The sequence below is a fragment of the Thunnus albacares genome, chromosome 15 (genome assembly GCF_914725855.1).
Source record: "Thunnus albacares chromosome 15, fThuAlb1.1, whole genome shotgun sequence".
Taxonomy (NCBI): Eukaryota; Metazoa; Chordata; class Actinopteri; order Scombriformes; family Scombridae; genus Thunnus; species Thunnus albacares.
In genome coordinates, this window is record NC_058120.1 from 6,089,945 (window position 1) to 6,110,465 (window position 20,521).

Consider the following 20,521-nt stretch of genomic DNA (forward strand, 5'->3'; position numbering starts at 1 on the left):
TTTTCTATTTAAGGAGATTTATTTTTGTTTTTAATCCTGGAGGCAGCAGCATTTGTATTATGTGCTTCAGAAATTATGTTATTTCTTAGGGCAGAAAATTCAAAAATAAACCCTCTAAATATGAGAGAAAATATAGAGGCCCACACTGAAGATGAGCATCAATTTCCTTGACTATAAGGCTCCATCCTGTCACTCATTTCCCAGAGTGAAGCAACTGTTGAAGGGTCCAGTCTGCCAAGCACATACATAAGCAATGGCTTCTGCACTGACAAAAGGTCAGGAGATAGAAGGAAGCAGTCTGCAGAAGGAGTCTGATTTGAAGGACAGTCACTGCTGGGTTCAGTTGGCTTCGGCTGCCTTTCAAAGAAAACTGGTAAAGGAAAAAACAAACAATACAGCCAAAGGCAAACAGTAACCGGGCAGAAAGGCTAAAGTCATTACTTATTCATGAATGTTTTTACTTATATAATGAGGCATTCTTTCATCATTATCAGGCCAAAATCATCTCTTAATATGTGTTGTTGAGAAATAAACAACAGCAATAAATGGAAAAAATCATGAAGCAAAATAACAACCAGGAGCTAAACGGAAACTGTCCAATGTATCACCAACATGATCTATCAGAGCACACAGCCATCCTTTCATAAACTCATCTGACTTTATATCCATTCATTTAGCCAGTATGTAAAAAGACTTCTCCTTTCTTTTCTGTTCCTTTACTGGGATAATCAGTGACACTGTGTCTGACATCCAGCTTGTACCTTACACATCTCTGTTTTAAACTAGGAGTGATATTACTCTAGATTTGCAGCACTTTTTAGGTGCTAAACATTGAAATTGTGTTTCTCCTCTTTTACTATAGGGCTCCAACAAGGTTTTGCGCTGGTGAAATGGAAGGAGGGAACGGCATCTGATTTATCACTGCAAACTGACCGCTGTGGCAGACCAAATTATGCCTGAAATTTAAAGTCTGAGAAAAGCAGGTGTAAAATTTTTGGCACTGTTTTAGCAGATGTACACGGGAGGAGAGAGACAATGGAATACAAAGACAAACTGGCAGCAATGCGTGCATGTTCTTTATAACATGTTATTTTTCAACTTCACCTTTCTGTTTTCCTCAGTGGCCTACTTGAACATACCCTTTTCCTGATTTTGTTTTGGCTCACACCAGCTCCACATCAGTATTACTGAAGCAGCCAGTAACACTTATTATTTATGCCATTATATTATTTTTTTTTTAATTCTGTTTACATAGGAACAATGTAGTCATTTTAAGGAGTTATACCAAAAATTGGCAAAACTGATTCAGTCACTGATCTTTTTGTTAGGCTGACAACATCAACTATTTAACTAATATATTTTGCAGACCAGATGAATTCCAGCTGGGTTCATTTACATCTGTAGTCTTAGTAAACATCCCACTGATTTAAAACATTGCCGTGACACATAATTTTGCACAGTCTGGACAGACCGATCAACCGACCATGGCACAAGAATGGTTGAAAAGAAAACCTCTAAATGTCTAAAAATAATGGCTGGCAGATTTGAGCATGCTGTGTTTACTTAAGACACATTACACATTTGGCCGTCATTCCCCTTTATGATTTGAAGGGGAAATCATGTGAAAATACACAGGGGAGCTTTAATTCACATTTGTTCAATTGCCAAGGTAAAAACTACTGTCACCTTGTCAACATATGCAGCAGATCAGCAGGGTCTCCTGCACATGACAGATTGTTATTCAGGTCATGCCAGCAATAATATGTTCTTACTGTGTCGTATTTGTGTCAGACTGGTGTATATTATTCTCTTTCTTCTTTTTTGCATGAAAAGGTGGATGTTTAAAGAGCACAGAGTAATTGTACAGTGAATAGTAAAAGACAAAAGATGGTGGGAATGTGGTGCAGGTATTGAGTGCCTGCTGTTGTACTTTAATTATACGTCATGTGTTAAGTCTGCTCTTAACACACCACACATGTACTAAATGAAATGGAAATCATTGTGGGTTTGATAGTCAGTAGAGAAAAGAGGCCACTATCATTGGAAACATGCCACCACACCTACTGTACCTTGCTTACTCCAAACAGGTTAGGATGGCAGCGAAATGCACTTGAGCTGCTTAGTATGTGTGGTAGTGCATTTGCTGATTAGCTTCATGCATGCTACTGGAGGAGGCCGACTGGCATTGTGTACTTACACAGAAGAGAGAGCGTGGGATGGCATGGGACTTAGCTTAGATTTTACCTCCAGTGGTTGGAGGAATTTAAAATATCGCTTACAAAGAATGACAGACACGCGACAAAGGCCACATAATGGATGTAGGATCATACATGGAATATTCTCCAGTGGAAGTTCATTCATTTACAATGAGAGAATCCATTACGGCTGAATCGTATCATTGCAGATGCTCTGAATTGTGGTGACAGGTTGCATGTAAACTGGCTTATATTCAAGGAAATTCATGTGAAAAGAACATTTTATCAGTGACTCAGGTATAGACGTTCATAATGTAGCACACACTGACTAGTTTCATTGAGTTTCATGGCTTTGGACTCACATTAAACTTATATGCAAATGGTTAGTAGCAAATACATAAGAGATAAAATATGATCCAGGAGCAGTGTTGTAGGCACATGGTATATGTGCTTTTGCCCAGGATGCCTCAGGCCTTGTGGAAGCATGTTTCTGTTCTTGATAAGCAAACTGTAGGAAACACCAACAACTGCCTGTGGACACACTGCAGTTATGTTAGCAATAGCAGCTTTGTAGCCTTTACAGATGCATACGGCTCTGCCTTAAAGGAAAGGCCAAACAGTTGAAAAATGCACAATGAAGATGATGCAACTCTTAAACTGCAGTATCATGATGTGTGACACGTTGCCTTTGATAAACGCACACTTGTGTGTTAGAGGTTAAGAGCAAGGTTGTGATTTACCATTAGCTTCATCAGTACAGTGTCACTTTAATAGGAAAGGGCTAACCTGGTGTGGTTCAGATTGAGGGGATAACAGTGAAAAGTCCTCACTCTCTATGTGTGTATTTGCATCTGTGAGAGAATTACAGTGTGTGTGGAAATTAATGAGCTTCTTTAAACAAGGAACCTAATAACAACCGTGAAAATAATTACGTGCAGCAAAACACTGATGTGTGAAATAACAATGATGAGCATGCTGTGTACAAGCTTATGTTGTTATCAGCTTCCTACTCGTCTCTGTTAGCCTCCATTGGGCAGCTGGAAGGACACTGTGTCACACATAATGGCAAAAACAAAGCCCTGACCCTTGCAACCCCAGCTGGAGTGGCTGAGTAACGTTCTCCATCCACGGAAAGAAATATCAGATTGCAACTGACCTCGACCCTGCTGCTTGAAATCCCAGTGCCCGCCATAAGGGGCTTTACCACAGACTAGAGGTGGGTGAATAGGGATAATTTAATGAAACATTAGACAAGAGCACTCCACAGTCTTTTAACAAATTGCTTCTCTGACTGCCAAGCTTGGCTCAATATAGGTTGCCTAAAGGAAGAGCCGAGTGAAAAGATACGAAAAAAAAGGGGAAGAAAGAACAGTTATTCACCTGCAGCTCTCAGAGGTTGGATATGATAGTCCCTGGAAAACAACTGTAATATAGAAGATGAGGCGGTCCTGTAATGCCTAAGACTCCCATTATCAAGTCAACTTGTGGATTTGTGAGAACTTTCCGCAGGACGGATTAGGTGTGATGGGAAACTGTTGACTTTCGACCAGAGAGAGCAGAAGGAACACTTTCTCTTATCCACAGGCACCTATGGGTATAAACAGGTGGCTGCTGGGTACTGGCACCTTTTATTGGCAATGCTAGGTGAGTAAAAGCTGGCCTTATTAAGATGTTGGCAGGACTGAGGGAAGCTTTTTCATGGCATCACAAAGTAGATTCACCCCTCATTACCTCTTTGTGCTACATAGTGTCCTTAAGCTTGGGATTTAAAGCCAGCCACTGAGTAAAGCCTTGAATTAGCTTAATGAGAAGAGCCAGGCACATGACTTAAACCTCACGTGGAGAGAAAGTCACAAACAGGAACTTAAAGCCAGTATGATTATTGTGTGTGTGTACTGTGAATGGGTGTTTGTGGTTTGTGTGTGCGGTTATGAGGGGGGTACTTACATGCAAGAGAGTGTGCTATGTTCATGTTTGCATGCACATGTCCATATCTGTCTCTACAGTGATACAGGGTACATTTGTGGGATAATGTAACTTTAATTGGGACTCAGGCATATGGACTCGTGTCTCAGTAATGAGGGCAGAGAAAGGCACACAACAATAAAATGTACATGTCAACTGTACATTGTTTGCTTTACTCAGTTCCAGTGGGTGTAAGCTAAAGATATAGCATTGCCCCACAAACAGTCATACATTTATTAAGGCAAGTATAATTGAGACTGTCAAAGTGAAATGATGGAACATTTTTAACTACTACTGCTCTGTAATAGTAGAAGTTTGAGTTAGCTTCCGATAGAGAGTTCTATTTTGCATTTCATCCCAAGTTGCTAAAATACTCGCATACATTAAGCTAATGAATCCCTTATGAAATCTTTTTATCTTCAAAAACATTTAGGTAGCTATTTAGCTAGTTAGCAAATATGTCGTGTATCTGGGAAACCTTTAGTATTGCAGTGCACAGGCTTGGGGAGTAACGGAATAAATGGAATAGCATTAAGTATTTAGAATAGAAAAAAAGGTAACTGTAAATTTCAGAAAAAAAATCAGATCAGATTACCAATACATTTAGTAAACATTGGGATTATTTGTAGTTTTTAAAATACATTTTAAAATAAAGAACAATATACTACTATGCACTGTAAAAGTCCCAAATGTAGGCAGAACAGGAACAATGGGGCCAAATAACTCACTGATCCATGGTGGTGTAGAGGATGGTACCACGTGGCACATGCAGGTGCACACAGCAGGCACACGTACACACACTTCGAACACAGTGAATTTATGTTGAGAGAGTAGGCAGGTACGGTCATTATACACTGTGGCAGTCCCAAAGACTCATACAAATAAATGAAAAAAAAGCTTGAGTATATGACAGCTTGTAGTGCACAGAACGGCTCTCCACCGAGATGACTGTGTGCGTGTAACGTACCCAGAGCCGACAGTGGGTCACTGGTTGCTGAGCACATTTAATACTGAATGAGTTAAAGATATTCAGTTCTATCACGCAGATAGAACCAAATGAAAGGACACGGTGAAGCCCATGATGCTGCTATGCATACGTCTGCCACTGCCATTCCTCTGAGAAGAGCTGTGGAGGAGGATAAAGCTCTTGTAGAGTGGGCACGAATACCCAGCAGGGGGTCGCTGCAACATACAATATGCCTGCGTGATTGATTTACACAGCCAGTTGGCCAAGCAATGTTTCATCGGAGGCTTTACCTGAGAATGTTCTCTGTAATGCATATAATGTGTTATGCACTTTTCATTGTAGGTCTGTAGGCTACTGCCTGAATTTGCTTAATGAAAAGTCTTTCTTTAAAAATACACTTAGCAGAAGACTCATTTCTTGATGCTATAAAATCTTTTAGCAGGATAAACAGCTTACCTGGGTATAATTAAAGGAAAACTTATTACAACTGATGTTTTATTTTTGTAGTCATCGGTTCTATCAGTTATGATGTTGATTAGATCATGAAACGTGGGGACATCGCTACCAAAGAGCTCCAATAGGGTTAGATATATGAAATAGTTTAGTCAAACTTATTTAGTCAAACTTCAGTTTCTAGACCAACTTCCTGGTTCAAGTTTGACTTACTGCACTTATTGTAGTTGTGTGTGGTTTTCTGTTAAATGACAAATTATTAGGGAGATTGTGGGTGCTCCCGCTTCCATTTTGTCCTCTAAATAAAGTGGTTGTTGATCTGGCTAAACGGTTTTCCTTTAAGAAATAATATAATATTATAATTAATAAATAAAAAAAATAGTTTCAGTGAAATTAATCCAATACAGTACATTATTCTGTAAAGACTTACATATGCTATATAGAGAATTACAGTTTTATCCCTTTAGCATAATTGCTAGTCAAAAAGTGATTTGGTTTTTTTTTTTTTCTTTTTAAACAAACAAAAAATTATTTGTATTGAAATGACATATTGTGTTTCCCGTTTAAACAGTATGTGCATACACTCTATAGAAAATTCTCCTCTATTGCATAAATATGGTATTTAACAACACACACTGAGTAAGCTTCATAATCATACATATGTTGATAATGTGTTTAAGCGCTATGTGTAGTATACAAAATGCAAATTGTATTGACTGAAAATAGATGAGATGTGTTCCACTGTGATTTCATTACTGCTATAAATGACTATTTCAAACAAATACAGGATGTGAGTAAATGAGTCTCGCTACAGCCATCTCCAGTAACTGCAAGGAAAGACTGCTAATGATTAGCAGTCAGCATCAGGCAACAGGGAATATGTGTGTTTGTTGTGTGTCTTCGTGTGCATCTGCAGGAGTGTCTGTTCTTGGGTGTGCTGTGCAGTGAAACCATTTAAATGAATTCTTTGACCTCAGCTCTTGATCAAACAGAAAAACCTGTTTTCTCTCCTTCCCTCCTCATTATTCTCCTGCTGCTTCCTCAGTGCATTGTCTCGCTGTGCGCTGGGACACAGGGACAGCACAGAGAGGTTAGAGTTCCCTGTGGCTTGACAGTTCATTGCAGGTTGTGAGCAACTGCAGCACACTACAGCACTTTTTTTTTGTCACCCCGTGTTTTTTATCCTGCTGATACGGATGTCATATCATGGCAGGAGTGGAGTGGCAGTGATTGCATGAGAGAAAAAAAACAAGTCAGTTGGATAGTGTTCAACCAACGCAAGATGTTCATACTTTAGATTGAGTTAGAGAGTAGAGACATGAGCAGAAGCAAGGTCTTTGACTGTGATTAGAGGTTCAGCCATGACCCAAGAGGGCATATGTGGACTCAGTAGATGTTGCATTTCTTAACACCACCTCAGGCCTAATACAAAACTGGCTTCACTGTAGTTGTGTGAGCAAAGACTTGGCTATTGGCTCATAAATAAAGAGTAGTAAATCAAGTTCTCTATGGCCTTTAGCTTTGAATTTACGACACGACCTGCCAAAACATTTCAGCTAAGACGTGGGAAAAAACCCTCCATTAACCCATCAGTAAATACTTGCAGCCCTGTGATCTTCCTGTACACTCACACACACTCTCCACAGATCTGTGGTATGCATGATCTAAATGAGTCCATGGGCTTTTTGTCAGCTAACACTGACAAGCAGAACATGGAAATCACATTAAACCCTGCATGCATCGTTATGAGTGTGCATGTTTCCGTGTGCATGTCTGGGTACGTAGACATTAGTATTAAAGCCTCTATGGTAGCAAGTCTGGAAAACATAACTTTGATCAGGAAATGTCCAGGAACACAGTAAACCCATAGGCAGGTGTATCTGTTTCAGATAAAACCCAGGAGATTTAAGGAGGTATATTTGGATAGATATAATTCTTTCAGCTAGTAGACATCTGTATAACTCATGTTTAATAATCTGAAGGGCCAGGAGATTTACTTTGGTCTCTGTTTCTGTTGCATTCTTAAAGTAATAGGCTTGTATCCAGTCATAAGGTTGACATGTCCACAATGTTTGTCAATGTGCTGTCTTGCTTTAGCTTGCAGTAGCAACCTATTTTGGTGTATTTTGATGTCAGTGGATGGCAGGAGAATGCAGATTGTGGCTGAGATCATTTCTTTACAGCGGAGAGGTGGTGCGTCAGTACATCAGTTTCAGTGTGGTCTGTTAGATTTTGTTGGATTCTGTTGCTGATACCACTGAGGAGAGAATGAAACAATGTTGTGCATAATATTTTCTTTGGAGACCCTGTTCTCTAATAACTTGATCTATATTACCAGAAGTGTAATAATGTATGATTTGTTGAAGTAAAGATTGCTTAAAACGGACAGCTGCTATGGCCCCTCAGCTAATATGGTAATGTTTCCCAGCTGCTCAGAATTACCCATTACCGCTTTCCTGTGTATTGAAACCATATATGCAATGCTTATTGTATTTGAGCTTTAGTAGAGAAGAAGTACAGGCAGCTGTAATAAGGAGCTTAACAGCCAGGTAAGCATGCTCACGGGGAAAGCCTGGCTGTTCAGATGGTTTATAGTACTGGTGAGTACTTTGTGCACAATGCATAGGCACTGTTGGACAGGCTCTCGATAAAACAGCAAATTCTCTGTCAATATGAATGCTGCTGAATTAGACTATTGAGGCAAAATGTGAAGTAAGGCAAGGTTTAAACTTCTCTTTTAGTCCCTCTTTTTTATTCTTCCCACAATAACCTCAGTCACTATTTGTATGTGCAACAGCAACAATGCTTTCAAGGAGAGAGTGTCTGAAAGTGTGCGTTGTTATCCTAGTTTGTCCAATTAATTGGGCTAAGACTACGAAGACACACAAAAGTTCTGGAAGAGACATCAGGGGGGCTGTGATGGCACATTTTGCTCCAGCTTGGAGTGCCTTTAGATGTGGCTTTGAGATGAAGTACAACCTATTTTGTTTGAAGCATACTTAACCCAGTAGTATCAGCATTATCTCAAAAATGATGATGACAATGAAACCTTGTTATAGGCCTACAGCTATATGTATACACAAAAGTATTTTTGCGCAGATATGGCAGGTTTTGTTGTTTGTGTTCTCCAACCTGCTAATCCTCTTGACAGACTGCTACCATTTACAGTTTGAATTTTGTTATGAAATGAAAGAAACCACACACAAAAGTTTGACCACACCCAAAACCATTGTTAATGTATTTCACAGCAAAGTTTTTCACCAACTGTCACATCATAGGGTAGGGAGAAAAAATGATGGCATCACCTTTGGCAGTAACTAATAAGCAGCAAGAGTCCCTAAGAGTTGGTGCAATCCTGCTGATTTCTCAGCCAATTTTTTTGCTAATGGAGCCGCAGAACTATCTTCTACAAAAAAGGGAATGGAGGCTCAAGAGGCCCAGTAGAAATTTTGGTGGGTGAATGCATTTTAAGTCCCCAATGCATAAAAAAGTAGATGCAGCCTGTCTCCTATTTGAGAGATCAAACATGCCCTCAGATGTTATGTCTTTGGACTTGCTCAGTTTCAAAAGTTCATACAGGGCTTCAGGGGGAGAGTTAAACTTGCTTTCATTCACAGTTCAGTTAACTGGCTTTGTCCAACTTTTCAGGCAATCATGTTAAGTTTGAAATCCATCATTAAAGATTATTAGGCATGTTCACAAGTTAAAAAGGATCCATCACTTTGTAGTTCAGATTAAGCTTTTTATCAGTCACTGTTAGAGATAACAGACAACTTTCATTTACAATTGAAGTTTTATTGTGAAGTAAATGGAAAGTGTTATCAAGTGTGATTGATTGAGGTAATAACTAAAGGCGGGCAAGAGAATAAAAAAAAGGTAAGTTTTTTTAACAGGTGTCAACATAGGATTGTCTGATTTCTCTGGTACAACAAACCAAAGCGCAGCCACCTGGCTTTTTCACAAACTCCATTAAAATCTCAACACAATGCCTTCCACTTATTATCATTCATGACATTTCATTGCAATTCAAGTGAACCATGCAACACAATCAAGTCTTTATTCATCAATGAAACAATCATACAAGGTCAACTGGTAGCAAAATGCAACATTATTATCTTTTTACTGCTTTATTCAAAGAAAGAAAGGATGCTTAATGATTTGCTGCCACCATACAAACTGTTATTTTGTTAGAGAAAAGACACTGTAACATAGAAAGTTAATGTATAACATATTTAAAAACTATCCACTGTACAAAGCTTGCCAAGATGATTAATTACATACATGCATACAGATAATTGCTGACTCATATGTTAATGAATGATGCGCTGAAAGGTATAGCCTAACCTTCCTTGTTAACCTTTCATCCTGTGCTAGCTAAATAGCTGCAGGCAGCCTAGGGCATAATGACACGTACTATACAGTAGGTTTTCTTTAATTAGCATTGGGTGTATGTAGTGTAGCACAGCTTTTTCAAAGATAAAAGGATAATATTAAGATGTATGAGGTTGGCCGTCAAGCTAATGGGAAGAAGTTTAAGAAAAAAGTAAGTTTTTCATTGAAAAATCAAGCTATTGTTAAGAAGTTAGTCAAGCTAATGTTAAGGAATTTTAGGCTAAAAAATAATGTTAAGATGTTTTTAGAATGAAAAGTTAAATTAAGGATAGAATCTAATGCAAGTAGCCTGAGTTTGTGAGTTTTTAATGTGTTTTGAATGTTTCCAGTCATTTCTTACCAGTGAATGATCATCAAATGCATGTAAAATGCATATACACTGTATAACTACCAAATGGATTGTTTATATGCACTAACTTAAAACATGGCATCAATAGGGATAGAAAGAATACTATTTCTGCAGTATGTTTGGAGAGATATTCTGTACAACAAGAATGACAAATTAGAGAGGATGATAGAGAGACTGACTTTCAGTCCTCAAACATATGGTTTCAAATATCTCAGCACTAACTCTTAGACTCTGAAGCAGTTATTCTTAGCCAAAGCGTTACAGTTGCCATTTTGAGTAAAGGATAGCTGGTGTTGCTCTGGCTCACAGGATGTCTGTTCTGCCGGATGATGATACATTATAGCAACATATATATAGGGGCACTTGAAGAAATGAGACTTCAAAGAAGCAACTGAGATAGCAGCTGCCCAATCAGATCTCACTTTAGCAAGATAATAGCATTCAGGTCCCCAGAGGCAGAAACGGGGATGTGTCATAAATTATGAATTTCCATGAGAACAGATATGGATGGCAGTGTCATGCAATAATTGGCACAGCACTTAGCTCCAAGTGAAGCTGGCTGGTGGCTGAGTGATGTACGCCAGAGGCACCTCGAAAACACGTTGAAGTGATTTGGAAAATCAGCGTGACACAAATAGGTGTCCCCAATTATCATGTTGACCCCCAGGCTGTATGATGCGGCAACCTGATTTCAAGACCTGTAGGGCAGCATGTTAGGGAGCAACAGTGGGTTCAAGGTTAGAAGAGCCTGAGATGATTGAAGCTGCACTCTAAAATACTCTAATATAAAAATACACCGGTTTTATCAACCTAACCTACAGACTTTTAGACAGACATAGCCCAACCCTGTTAATATACACATACAGTAGATTAAACCATTTGAATTGAAATGAGAAAAAAAAATCTGTTAGTGCTCAAAAATGTACTGTGTGACTGAAACCATGATTTAGTTTTATAAATATACTTTTTAAAGGGCCAATTCACCTAGACATAAGATAATTTAAAGCACAACTGTAATATACTGATTGGCTGCTATTGTCACAAAACTGACTTTCCACAATATGCATTTTTTTATGTCACAAAGTCAGAGAAGCTGGTAAATTGTCAGGGATTTGGGGAAATACAATTATTTGCCTTCTCGGATGAGAAGATCAATAACACTCATGTCTGTGTGTTAAGTGCGGAGCTGGAGCTACGACGTAATTAGCTTAGCTTAGCATAAACACAGAAACCATAGGGAAACAGATGGCCTGCTTCTAACCAAAGTCCAAAAATACACCCACCAGCACCGAAAGCTTATTAATTACTAAATCCATACCCAAACAGAAATGTAAAAACAAGTTGTGGTTTTGTGAGGAGTTATGTGCTGTAACTGTGTCTTGGCAAACAGCAGCCGGATGCAGTGGAGTGTCTGCTGGTTGCTTGGCAACCTTGCGGCGACAACACGACTCCAGGAAGTCCCGCCTGTTGTTTGCCAAGACAGCATGTAACATCAAGTGATATCACAGTTTCTCATTTTCACATTTCTGTTTGTGTATGGAATAAACAAACAATATAAGAGAAAGTATATTTCCCCAAATGTAGAAATATTCCATTAATATGACTTCAAGCAACCACTACATTATATACAAGATTTTTTAGTCCAATCCCTCAATATTTGTGTAAATTAATGGTGGAATTAAAATAAGTTCTTGTAATTTTTAGTAATTGCTACACCGTCCCTCTGTCAACCCAGTTAAGCATTTTCAAGCTCCTTTAAATTAAAATCCCACCTGTGATCATCTTCGAGCTAACTCTGGTGCAGTGCATCATTTATGCTTAATACTGCACACTGTCCTGTTCAATAAATCAAATCAATAATAATGTTACTGCTTAGGTGTCATGGTTTAGGGATTTTTCTTTTCCAGAGAAGCAGCAGCAAAAATTCATTAGATGACAAAAAGTCATCTTTAGCCAACACTTCTACTGCACATCTTTTTTTTGGAGGGGGTGGGGTCAGGCATCTAAAAAACTCCTTCAAAATAATACTACCCTAAGAGAATAAACCTAACTACAGACCTCAGCCAGGGTTTGAGCATGCAGACCCAGCCTTCTCTCCTAAAATAAAAGGATGTCTAGGGTGCCGTTTCTCACTCTCTCCTGCTCTGTCTCTCCTCATTGTTTTTCTGCAGGTGAAAGAGTGAACGGATGAGGTGGAGGACTTCTTCCTCAGCACACACAGAGCCGTCACCTTGCAACGTTCATCGGTGGGAGGAAGAGAAAGACTCGGGATTGTTTGTTGCCCGCAGGAGGAATTCAAGGTCAGTACACAGTGCACTCACTCACACACACACACAGACGCAGTCATGCACTCACACACGCACACGTGCGCGCACACACACAGTCAGGCTTGAGAACAAATGAGAGAACGTTTTGTTTTTTTCTTTTATTGGCTGTTTGTATTAAGAGTCAAGAGAGTTGATGAGATTTTTGGCATGACGTGCATCACCTCCATCAACAAATAATTGGAGAATAAAAGAACTGTTAAATATTAAACACAGAATAATACATTTTTAACAAAACCATGGTTCAGATAAAAGAAAAAAGTCAATTGACAATTCCCAAATGCTCCTTGTGTCCTTTTATCTTTCCTTTGATTCCTTCCTCTCTTCTTTTGCTTATGTTGAGTCCATCTTTCCTTTCCTCATTTTGTTTCCTTCCTGACTTAGCTTCCTTTGTCCTTTCTTCTGCCCTTTATCCCTTTTTTAAATTTCATGTATCCAAAAAAAAAAAAAAAAAAAAAAAATCACTAATCAAAGCTTCCAAACAAACGTTGGGCTGTCCAAGGTTTTTTTTTTTTTTCCTGTGAAGTCCACACACTGGGAAGAATTTGGATTTTAATTGCTTCCCCACAGATTGCTGCCTCACTGAGAAACTGGGTTAATTGCATAAGAAGAGAGAGCCACTTGTGACCTTCACTGAATGCTGCCAACTACAGTTACTGCAGCATGCACAGACATAGCTATGGAAAAAAAAAAGGTGATAGCCTGGATATCTGCCTATTTTATATGAATGTTGACATCAGTTTCCAAAAGCTTTTTAACTGTCAGTCCTGCAAAGCTGTCCTGACAGGATCATGTGACTGTGTAATTCCGCAGCTTACATGTGTCAGTATAAGGGCATATGGAACTGTTCAATTGTGCTACAGGTTGATTAGACTTATCAAAATTACTTTGAGGTGAAGATAAAATGGGATATAAAAAACTTAAAATGTCTAATTGAAAGTCCAATTTGGCAAATACATCAATATTTCTTCACATACACAATTTTTTCCATTATTTTCTTGCTTTTTTTCCTTTTTTGTTTATCTTAAAGGAGAGTTGGCTGTCTATTCTTTCTCATATACCGTATATTCAGGCAGTGGCAGGAAGGTGGGTTTCAGCACAGACAGCTCTGACAGAATTCAGTCAGAACTGCTGCAACTGAGCCGCTCAACTGTCTCCATCCTGCCTTCCTCTCCTCTTTCCTTCCCTCCTTCCCTCTCTCTGTCTGCCTCCTTCCTCCTATCTTCTTACCTTCCTTCCCTCCTTCCTTCCTTCCTTCCTTCCTTCCTTTCTTCTGCCTTTTCTTCCTTTATCCACCCTTTCTTCCTTCCTTCCTTCCCCACATCTTTTTTCCTTCTTTCCCCTTGTCTTTCGCTCCCTCTTCTCACCTTTCCTCCCTTCCTTCCCCTCTTCCTTCCTCTTGTCTTTTGACCCCCCTGTCTTTTCCTCCTTCCTTTCTCTTTCTCATGCTTTTTTCCCTTCCTTTCATCTTTTGTTCCTTCCTACCTTTCTTTCATCCTTCCATCTTTTGTTCCTCCCTTCCTTCCTTATTTCCTTCCTTTGATATTTTGTTCCCTCCTTCCTTCTTTCCTTCCTTCATCTTATTTTTTCCTTCCTTCTAATTTTGTTCTTTCCTTCCTCCCTCCTAAAACTTCCTTTCTTCCTCCCTCCTGTATTTTGTTCCTGCTTTCTTTCCTTCCTCTTCCTATCATTTTTCCTTCCTTCCATTCACATTGTGTTCCTTCCTTCTGTCCTTCCTCTTGTCTTTTGTTCCTTCCTTTCTTCCTTTCATATTTTGTTCCTCCTTTCCTCCTCTTGTATTTTGCACCCTCCTTCCTCCTGTGTTTCATTCATTTCTTCCTTCCCTCCTTCCTTCCTTCCTCCTACCTTTGTTTCTATATTTTTTTCTTCCTACTGTCTTTTTTTCCTTTCATATTTTGTTCCCTCCCTCCCGTCTGCACTGGCCTTTCTTTCTCCTGTCTTTTTTCCTTCCTTGTTCCTTCCTATCTTTTACATCTTCCTTACTTTCTTCCTTGCCCTGTCCTTCTGATCTCCTCATGAAGGCACTTCTGCCTTGTTTGAATGCGGGCAGCTCACACAGAGCCAATGATAGCTGGAGATGAGGTGAGGGCCGTGACATTCCCCTCAGGACCAATGCTTGGCACACAGTTCTTGTAGAATATTCTGCCAAATGACGTCACTAGCTGAGGATAATAATACCAGTTTTATAGGTTGAGAATCCCACAGCACTGTATCTGTGATTTCAGCTGACCCTGCTTGTCCTTCACACTGTAAATTGTGTTTCATTGACTGAGAGTTGTGGTATTCATTTATGAGTTGATATTGGTTTCATCATTTTCCTGAATAGTGTAGTAATTATTTACAGATCACCTTGTTTTTTTAATCAAAACTGATCCCTGCTTATGAACTAAGGTCCTATAGTAACCATGGCCTTCACAATATGTGCAGTTCCGAATAATTCAGGATAAAAAATAGAAAATTAAACACATTTTACAAGGTACATAAACTGTCAAGCTTGTTGCGATGGCAAGAATTTGACATCTGTGGACCTTTTGAAAGTTACATTTAGCTGTCAAGTGCCATGGTTTTCTCTTGAAAATGATTTCTAAGTATGGTCTCTAGTTTGGTGGCAGCAGTGTTTAACACCATTGGCAGCTCAAACAAGTGTTGACACAGAGTAGCAGTATTGATAAAGCCTGTGCTAATGGACAAAATAAGGTCGGAGTAATTAAAAATAATGACCTGTGTGGTGTGAAGTAACATACACTGCTAATATGACCCTTCAGAGCAAAGAAAGTTTCGTATCAGTCATGTTTCAGTTTGCCCTTGAGATCGATCAGTCTCTACAATAAACAAATTATATTTACTCAAACATCTCAATGACAGTAGGTGGAAACATTTGAAAATAAGGAAATATCTCTGCCACACCTTCAACTTGGATATACAATAGAGTCAAAGTCATGACATCATGCTGCACAGCATCTGTTCACCAATTCTGTTCATCAGCCTTTCTGGAAAAAAAAAAGGAAACGTGTTCCTGCAGTTAACTTTCCACATTCTAAGACAACTTGGCATCCACTACAGCAGTTGCTAGAAGAAATGGAAACCTTTGTGATTTTACAAAGTTAAAAAACAACTTTTTGAGAACAGAAAAAACTACAAGTGAGGCAGCACGGGTCACACTTGTGTTAAGTCATTGAAACTTGATTTTGTCCATATCCATAAAACTCAACAACATGCAACATTTTCTTCTAAAGTCCCTTATCTAGTTGTAATCTCTGCTGTCTAAAAACTTCTACAGTACAGCATTTGCTCCTCTCTGTCCTGCTGTTATTACATACATGGTTGAACTAGCCTTGAGGTTTAACCCATGGTGATCTAAATATTGAACAAACAACAGTGTTAGATAGTTTTTCACTAAAACTACCATCCTACTGACAAAGCAGAATAAATTGCAGAAATTAGACAAGCATAACTACATTCAACATATTATAATTTATACAACCAATAAAAATACATTTGGACACACTTTATTCATCCAGAATACTTTGTAGTACTTACTTAGCACTTAAAAATACTGCTCAAAATAGTCTGATTGGTTTTAGCTTAATTTCACACAAATTACTGAATTGCTCATATTCTCTTAAACTAGCGAGATGCTATACTATTAACTATGCTACTAGTGCAAGCTAATTCAAGTCACTGGAGCCTCCAGAGTAAGAAAAAAAAAAAACCACAATCCAACTCCCCTGGCATACATGACAAAACCATAGACTGTAAAAAATACTGGACATAGCCACAATGACGTCACCCAGAGTTTGCATTTTGACCATCACTATCTTGAATTTTTGGAGCCAGAAGTGACCGTATTTGGAAGAGAGGATGGAGCTGACCCAAACGCTAGCTGCTAGCTTGGTTAGCACGGTGTATTTACATTCTACAGTTAACTGTGATAATGCTAATGTTAATGTTAATTTTCACAAGCAAAAAACAGGCTTGAATCCCTTAGCGCAAAATGTACTTAATAGAAAAAAATGTATATCTGACTCTTTAGAGGGTCATTAGCACAACCAAATGCTGAACAAGACTTTTTTACATGATCAAAATGTTACAATTAATTTTCATGAACTGGAAACACACTAAAATAGCGATGGCTACAGCTACAGCTATACTCTGTGAATCTGGGGTTATGCCATGGTTACATTACCTAACCAATGTTGTTGCCGTGGTACCTACTTGCCTGTGACGGCACCCACCTGTCACTCATAGTGGCCACACCTTTAATTCAAATTAAGATTCAGATTTTATTCACGAAGTATAACAAATAAAACAAGATTAATTATTATTCATTAAACTATCCAGCATTATATAAGAATGAAGAGCTCCACCTTGAACACAAGTTAAGTACATGTAAATACATTGTGCTAATAATACCTCTGTTTCATTTTTCACTTTTAAATAAAAATTTCAATGCAGGACTTTTACTGTGTGGTATTAATAGTTTTACCTCAGAAAAGTTTTGAATACTTCTACTACTGTAGACTGTCCAGATGCTGCACTGCCCTCTCAGTTGAGTTTTGCATCTTTCGTTCCGTCAACATCATGTCATTATTTGTGAATTGATTCAGAATCATAGGAGATAAGAATTAAGATGCTTATGTGGGCTGAAGGTCTGCTGGTCTGTGTGCATTATGAAATGATTATTGCGCGTTTGCGATTTTATCTACCTGGGTGGGTCTTAATCTACCTGGGCACACTGCCCAAGTAGAGCCTCTGTGTCCAGAATGTAAACTCACATGGTTTATGCTGTTTTAAGCTAAATGCCAAAAGAATATGTTGCTTTATATGGCATAGTTTCGCTCCTTTTTTTCTTAATTAATAGTAACAGAGTAGGTGTTTCTAAGAATTGGTACTTTCCTAGGAAGTACCCAATTATATGAGTTATTACCAACCTAAACCGGTCACAACTACACAGTACTTATTCGAGTTGATGGGTAATAGAGGTTTTTCTTAGTATTTCAACTGTAGTTTCTCTGTATTTACCAACTTATTATCAGTGGTAATTACCCAATAATATACCATAATTTACGGGGTAAATATTTAGTAATTAGGGGACTGTAAAAGGAAGGGTTACCAGGTTTTCTTACTTCTGGAACAGAACCCAGAAGTGCTGGTTTCACTTTGGCTCTCTATACCTGCTAAACAAACATGCTGACACTAGCATCTAACTCAAAGCAACACTTTGCCTAAGTCCAGTCCAATACATCCACTATCTTTTTCTCAAATGAAGCCGGCTTAAGGTGGGGACATACATAACAGCATATCTGCTTAGCATTTACTATAGTCCAACTCAATTGTGTTCTTTAGAGGTCTAAATAACAAGGAGGATATTTGTTTGCAAGTTGGCTGTCAAAGTGTACCTATCTTGTAATGGTGTAGACAAAGTGAAACATTTTTTCATAAGACACCCAACTCCGTGCTAAGGAATGGTGCTAAGAAGAGATACTGTTACCCTGAAAACAGTGCTGAGGTATTAATGCCAGGGCTATTAACTTAAGGGCTATTACTATTCAGTATTTTACAAATTTGTATAAAAAAGTAACTTAATCACTTTATCATTTGTTAATCAAAGAATAACAAATATATTAACAAAAATGCAGTCCTTGAGGAAATGTCGAATTGTCCTGCTGCTTTTGTCTGTCAGGAAACAGGCTCCTTGCCTGGAGGAGGATATTCAGTATGTCATATTAAAAACTAATTGATGTGCCAAATAAAGATCTACCTAAAGTGCATCCCACCACACATACTCCATCACCCATAATATGAATTTTAATAATAGCCAATGGAATATTGATGTGATCTCAATATGTCACTCCTCAACATATTGAGTAAGTGAAATCTCGCTTTCAGGAAATTGATTGTCTTACATTGTTATGAGTTGGGGCTATTTGATTAGAGGTTTGTTTGGACTTTCTAACTCAATTCAAGTTTCTACTTTTTAAGTCCCAACTTTGTTGAACACGATGACTAATGACAATGACTAAGAACGCATTTGAGGCTCTGAAAGACAGATCACCATTTAACATAACAGACAGCAGCTTAACATCTAATCATGTCACTGTGTAGTCAGGGAGTAGTCAGTTTTGCTGAGTCCCAGTCAAATTGAACATAGACAACTTAAATGAAGACAAAACTAAGTTTAACAGATTCTTTTCTGGAATGTATGAAACTTTCAATTACTACTGAGAAACTGGAATTGCCATTTGTTTGAAATTTTAGCAGATTTTAAGAGTCAACTTAAGTGGGTGGCTCAATTAGTTATATGGTGAGATGTTGGGGTAGAGTTCTGATGGCACAGCTTGTTTACTGTGGTACTCAGTATTTGTATGCAGCATGTCATTTTACTTTGAACTAGGAGTCTATAGAAGTGTTCCTTTATATAGTATGTAACATCATGTGATTGTAACATCATATCCTCTGTATTGGCAACCCTATTGCCAGACAAGATGTTGATATTAGACAATTTTGGGAAATCATGGATGAAGTTCAATGGCAACATATTTTATATTTTCCTCATACAACATCTGTGCATAACAATGACAGCATGGTTAATGGTGAGGGAAAATCATGGTAATGGCAAATAAAATTAAACAAAGCCTTCAGGCTATTCAGGTAATCTGCATGAGTTTGCCTCTACACTCAAATGGCCCACTCTTCTCACCAACACTCCCTTTTGATTATGGTTCTGTCCTTAAGCATCATTGCTCATGCACGCTCTTATGCCGCTATGCCTGCTGCCACACTGCAGGGTGTCACCTGTTGCTGCAGCTGTTTATATAGCATTTCATAAGCTCTACCTGCACCCTAGCATCCACCTGTAGAGTCTATGTTCCTCTAGGGGGGAAGTTGTTATTGTCACTCCCCACTCCCCACTGTCCTGAGCTAGAGGTTTCTTTGTGGGGAGTGACAGAGCCAGACAGAGTCAGAGCCAAAATAAATAAACGGACTGCATTTATATAGCACCTTTCTAATCTCCTACCACTCAAAATGCTTTACACTACATGCCAACATTCACCCATTCACACATAGATACACTGATGGCAGAGGCTGCCATGCAAGGTGCCAACCTGCTCATCAGGAGTTTCTAATGCTCATTCACACACACATTCACGTACAGCCTTTGGGAGCAATTTGGGGTTCAGTATCTTGCCCAAGGACACTTCGACATGTGGACTGAAAGAGCAGGAGATCGAACCGCTGACATTCTGATTAGTGGATGACCCACTCTGCCTCTGAGCCACAACCGCCTGAGTACATACTCCTGATACGCCTGAGCACATACTCATTCATGTGATTACAGATTCCACATGAGTTAAGGTATGGCAGTGGACATAAATCATTTTCTGTAGAATCATCCAATATGAATGTAATTCCAAGAGTTCCTGGGCCGGTATTGTTCACGTCACTTCTTTCTCTGTATCAACTGATGAGCTCAGTATCTGTAACATAATATATGATGGAACATACAGTATATAGTGTGGAAAACTGCATGACTGCACTGTTGAACACAGAATATAACTGTATATTGTCAAAAGGCAAAAGGCTTACTTTCTGTGACAGGCAGAAAATTAAACTATTGGGCACATGACCCAGTGCAATGAAAGTGATGTGCCATCAATTTTTTGAACAATGCAGAGATATGAGATTTGAGAGTGGGTGTGCTTGGAAGCCTTTTATAAGAGATCTGTTAAAAGAATACAGGAAAAATATATGATACGCTTTACATATTACCCATACACATTGAGTTCAAAGAACAAAATCAAACTTGACAGTCAAACAAAATCTGCCACATCCCAAAGTTGTGCAGATTATATAA

General features: G+C 38.7%; 1 long non-coding RNA gene across 1 annotated transcript in view; it reads left to right on the plus strand.

Moving 5' to 3' along the window:
* The window catches only part of LOC122998541, a 97,167-nt gene that overhangs the window by 45,860 nt on the left and 30,786 nt on the right, over nucleotides 1–20,521 (plus strand). Inside the window, exon 2 of the long non-coding RNA XR_006407446.1 lies at nucleotides 12,493–12,621. This is a non-coding gene — a long non-coding RNA (uncharacterized LOC122998541). The remainder of the gene's footprint in view (nucleotides 1–12,492; nucleotides 12,622–20,521) is intronic.